Source organism: Micropterus dolomieu, linkage group LG04 (assembly GCF_021292245.1).
Source record: "Micropterus dolomieu isolate WLL.071019.BEF.003 ecotype Adirondacks linkage group LG04, ASM2129224v1, whole genome shotgun sequence".
NCBI classification, from domain to species: domain Eukaryota; kingdom Metazoa; phylum Chordata; class Actinopteri; order Centrarchiformes; family Centrarchidae; genus Micropterus; species Micropterus dolomieu.
Window position 1 is genome coordinate 22,881,076 of NC_060153.1, and position 5,959 is coordinate 22,887,034.

The window sequence follows — 5,959 nt, forward strand, 5'->3', positions numbered from 1 at the left end:
GCACTGTCACTGTTACACTCATAGAACAAACCACAGCACAGCGATGGGTATACAGTTCAGAGAAGACATACAAGGATGAGCATTCTAATAAAACAGACAAATAAAAATTAGAAGATGAAAACAAAAACACAAAAAACAAAATAAAGACTTAAAGGGGGAGAAGTGGGTCTGTCTGACACATATCTGAGTAACCATTCAGCCTAAATCTCTACGTTCGTAACACTACAAGATTCTGTTTCCTAGGGAGGTCCTGGACAGTTGTGCACTCAAGAGACGTGATATTCTGATAGGCAGTTGGCCAGTGTTGTTTAAAAGGCAGACTGGATTGAATTTTTTTAATTTTTTTGCTGCAGTGACCCTGTCTCCTCATGTTTACATGGCATATCCATTGACAACCACGTACCTCTTGCACAGTGTTATTTATGTCTCTTGTTATTTATGTCACTTGTTATTACTAGGGTGTTTAATTAATGAGTGATTTTTCTGGGAGGATTGACTGAGTAAAAATTTCATTGTATTGTGTGACAACTGTTTCCTGTACATATCATAATAAAAAGTTTGAAAGTTTGAAAGTCATGTTCTTGTGTATGGCCTAACATATGGAGACTCCAACACAAAATTCCTGTTAAATATATTTTACTTTTAATATTTTTTAATTGTTATCTGTGGTAAGTGTTGATGCTGTAATTTGTGATGATGCTTAACTTGTTTATCTCTGTAGTACATGCATAACCATGGATTAAAAGTTAAGCAGACATCAGATTTCTGATCTCTGTCTTACACAAAAATCAGACAACATCAGCTGTGCAGAGTTTGAAGTTCGTCCAGAAGTGGCATAGCGAGCTCCAAAATATGTCAGTGTGTGATCTTTATGTTAAATTTAAACATTAGTTCACAATAGAAAAGTATCTACTGAATGAATACAGAAATTATAGACAGGCTATTTGAAACGTCAAGGTTACCAGCACCAGAATCCCCAAAGTAACGATGAAAAGGCACATTTCACAAAAGCGATTTGTGTTGCAAAAGGTGGCGGCATACTACTCCTCCTCACTAATGACTGATCTGACAAATGATTGTCAAGTTCCACAAGGCTCTCACATACCCAGCATGGGTAGCAAAAATTGTATTTCTGTTGATTTGTGAAACGTGTCAAAATTAAGGCAAGAGAAAAAGATGTCTTGTTGCAAATCACAGCTTGGCTGCTGTAATTTTGGGGAAACAAGTTACTGTCATATTTAACCGTCAAGTACTGCTTTTTGTTTGAATGTAAGAATGTAGAAAAGGTATTTGCAAAACTATTAAACCATCCACCAATAGGATGTTTAATTTAATTATGTTATTCCAGATAAAACTTTATGAGTAAATTTACAGTAAATGTATCTTAAGTAATTTAAGTTTCCTCTCGTTTCTGTCAGCCGATATTGTTTTGTCATTATTGTATTGTATGTTGTTTGTATTCCATATCATATTTAACGTATTTCTAATATTCTTGCTTCTCCATCTATGTAAATGAAAAGGAGAAAATATAGAAACACTTTTAAACAGTAATAAATATTATAATGCAGTCCACCATAACACCACCACAAAGTCCTTGAAGTTGCTCTTTGAAACAACAAACAAATAATAAGGTAACAGTAGTCGCTATTGTGTTGTTTTGCATTACACCTGTTCACTCAGTGTCTGATATCTCAACAGGATTTAAAGACCCAGAGCAGCAACAGTGAAAGCAGAAAAGGAAAATCTGGCCATAAACCTGAACTGGTAACTGACACACATGTAAGGTATACACAGTTTTTGTTTAGCTCAGCACAGATGGAGATTGGATAATGAAGAAAAATGTTCCATCCAAGGAAAAACTATAGCTCTGACAGATGGATGCCAAGGTGAAGGTGGAGCTGATTAAATAGAAAGGGAGCGATTGAAGATGTGTTTGCAGTGATGCTATCACCCATTTCTACTTTTTAAAAAGTAGCCTCATCACTCTGTAAAAATACTCTGTTACAAAAAAGTTCTGTAGTAAAATTGCAAAAGTATTATCATCAACGTATCGAGAGTAAAACTGTTTGTTGGGCTGAAGGGTCCCTGTCAGAGTGTTACATTATTAAACAGTAAATAGTGTATGATTGAAATATTATTATTGATACATTAACATGGAAGCAGCATTTTAATGTGGAGCTCATTATAACTACATCATTCAAAAAAACTGATCACAGGTTTTGAACATAAAGACTTGATCATAGATAGATAAAAGTAGTGGTGTAAAAAGCACAGTATTTCCTTCTGATATTTAGTGGAGGAGATGTATAAAGTAAAAATAAATGTACTTTGTTACTTTCCACCACTGCACTAGAGCTCATTGGCTCTGGGGAAATGAAGGAAGTTAAAACTGTTTCTGTTTTCTTCAATCTGCAAATGCAGCTGCCAACGTGATCTCAGGTGGAAGAAATGTAACTAAGGCAGAGTTGCTGATGAGCCTGAAAATGTGTGCTATTTTAAATGTAATGTTTTATACATAGAAATTAAGTCAGTCAACAGTTAGTTTCAAATTATTTTTAATTCATGTATGTGGAATCACTGAGGAGAGATCACAAAGATTATGAAAACAAACTGTTACTCTAACAGTCATTATCACCTCCTTTGTACCCTTTTCTTGTTTCTATCACCATCTGTTCTTGCTGCATCCTCAATTATCTATCAGCCTTTAATAACAACTCTTCCATTCCTCTCTACTATGCGCCTCCATCTCACAGACCCTCCTCACTCTCTCCTTCTGCATTCTCTCCTCATCCATTTCCCCCCTCTCTCCTCTTCTCCCCCGCCTCTTCCTGTAGCCCTACAATAACACAGACAGAGGCCTCAGTAAGTGCTGTTTTCCTGGCCGGGCTGGAGGACCCTCCCCATAACCAAACAGGAGCCATGCTCATTTTACCTTCACCCGGCCAAGACCGGACCAGACCAGACGAATGAAGAATACAACATTTCATAGGTTTGGACAAACTGGTAAAGCGGGACTGCATGAACAGTTGGGACAGGCTTTGTAAAATAATAACACAACATGCAGAACACCAGATTCATTGATTCAATTTAACAAAAGCTAACCAACCTGAACATAATAAAAATCAATGTTTTCTCTCCAGGGAGTGCTCTGGTCGAGCAGTGGTCTAAGGTCTAACACCTTCAGATTTTCTGTGTTTTCTTGACTGAGATGAAAATCCTTTTGTGTCTTCATTTAATGTGGTTAGTGTTTGTGAAGCCCTCTAAGACTCTAACTGTAATTACCGCTCATGTAACCAAATTTGACATTAATTGTCTCGACCTTTGTGTCATGTCCCTCCCTCCGTTCCTCTGTTCACTGTTAAAAAAAATAAATAAAAAGAACACAAGAATGGCTGACAATCTCTCTGCATAAGCTGCCCCTGTATCTTTCAGAAAAGGCTGCACTTCAAGTTCAAACCATGGGGCTCAAGATAAGACGTGGGTTCTCTCATTTCAAAATGAATGTCCACAGTAGGACACGCCACCTTAAATAAAAGCACCACTGGCACCAGAGTCTAAACTAACTGGGAGTGTAAAATCTTTTGAAATAAAAATTTTGTTTCTGTTTTATCATCATCATATTTAGCAAGGTGCATGAATATTTAAGACACTATGAATGTATAATTGTCTATGTCAGTATTTTAATGTATTTCACATTTTAAGGAATGCTTCTTCTTTATAAACATTACACTTATTCATTTAGCTGACACTTTTATCCAAATCAACTTACAATTGCTATATATGTCAGAGGTCGCACACCTCTGGAGCAACTACAGGTTAAGTGTCTTGCTCATGGGTGGGTCAAAGTGGGGAATTGAACCTGGGTCTCTCACATTAAAGGCATAGTCTTATCCAGTGCGCCATCACCACCCCTAAACCATACTCTTCTTTTCATCAAGGCCATTTTCTGTACATTATTAACAAGGACTTACTTCATTTAAATCCAGTGTGGATAGCAAAGCTTTGAAAGATAGGTGGAAATGCATTTTTCCATTTCATTGAATGGTGCAGCCATAAAAATGATTTCACTTAGCCTAAACATTATTACCAGTACAGAATTATGAGCTATCACAGTCTGAGAAACGATAATTTTTAACAGCATAATAATGTTTTGTGTACTATTGCATTGTACTATATGTTTTGGAATAGTAGAAACTGATCACAGTGCAGTCACTCAATTAGAATAGAAACCATTTGAGTTTTTTGACCTAAAACATTTGGCACAGCCCCTCTTCCACTCGCACATGTTTTGCTTCTCAAATATGAACTCTGCAATGAAATTCTGCCAACAAGAATAAGAGAGTGCAAGAGTTATTGTGGGACTCTTCTTTTCTTTGTACAGAGACCCAGATGCCTGTAGGGAGAATGGGTGGGCCCTGGCCAAGTCAAATACCCAAGAAACACCTCTAACACGTGCCCTGCATGGCTTCAGGAAACACTGCAGAGAGAGAAGGGGGGGTTATTATTTGAAGTTTTACAACTGTCATTTGATGATCAAATCAGAGCAGAGCAGTGTCATTTCTACACTTCAGTGAGAAGAAAAATGTGTAATTTCTGGGGATGAAGGAGGCCGTACAGCAGTCAAATGAGTGTTGATGAACAAATACAGAGTGGCGGCTTCATAATTATTTCTTACCTTTCACCTAAAAAATTTATATGTTTTTGTACTTTGATGTTTCTTTTTATCGTTTGAATCATTTCAGGACCCGTCAATGCCTACTGGAGGTTTTGCTTAAGGTCGATGTGCATCATGTAGCTCTGCTTATGACGTGCTGAGAGACTCACGCACAAATGTTCATGTTGCTTTGGCCAAATTGTACGTTGGCTGCTGTGCCAACAAAGCACTGTCGTGTAAAAAATTCAAGACTAGGCCAGATAAAAAAGGTTGAACTTGTGCCAACATGTTTATTTTCAACAAAAATAGACACCAATTACAGTACAAAAGTTTCATCAGAGAGGGTCAGAGATCGATATAAAATAGAGTCCCATACTGTTACCAGAACAGAGACCCGAGTTGACATGAAACCATGTAACAACTGATTTACAACTTCTTTTGGACCTCCTTTTATAGCTCTGTTTCTAAGCACTACGTCATCTCTTGGCTCTCTTTCCTGCTGCACCTGGTTCTGTGGAAATTCCCAAATATTAAAGTGACTGTCATGGATTCACCAGGCTGCTGGTTAGCAGAGACATCTCCCTGACTGTACACTGCTCCACCTCTCTGTGGCCTTGGCATGCTTATTGCTCATCATGACATCTCAGCCACAACTGGCTTTGTAGAAAGTCCTGGTGAGCTGGTGTCTTCTGTGCTGTGTGCTAGAGACAGGGCATCCTTACTGTGTACTGCCTTACTGTGCTCCCTCACTCGGCTCTGTGTCTTCCTCTACCTCTGCCTAACAGCACACATGTGCTTACACACAGACACACGCAGAGGTCCTCCTGTTGAGTCCAGGCAGTTAGATACAGAGAGGAGCACACACATACAGACGTACAAAGCTTTAACACTGTGATCCCAAATTTAGCTGTCTATCTAGTTACCAGACATACAAGCATGCATTCATTAACACAATTAAAGCTTTGCAAATCAAAAGGACAGATTGCAAAGATCAAAACATTTTCCGATTACATAATTATGGTAAATAAATCACTTTTTGCCTAAAACTCTTTGTAATACATTTGTCACAAGTGGATGTCTTCCAGGGATTTTCCCTATGTGGTCTTTTTGCTAACACTCATTTTCGTTTGTTTATACTTTCTTGTGTACTCACACACATGCCTTGTGATAATTGCACAACACCTAAGTTCTGATCTATTCACATTAAAAAAAATGCTCACAAAGAGGAGAAATCATTGTAACTGATTGGAGCAAAGACTCCTGATGCAGAGGGAGAGTCACTTTTTTGGGGGGGGGGGGGGGGGG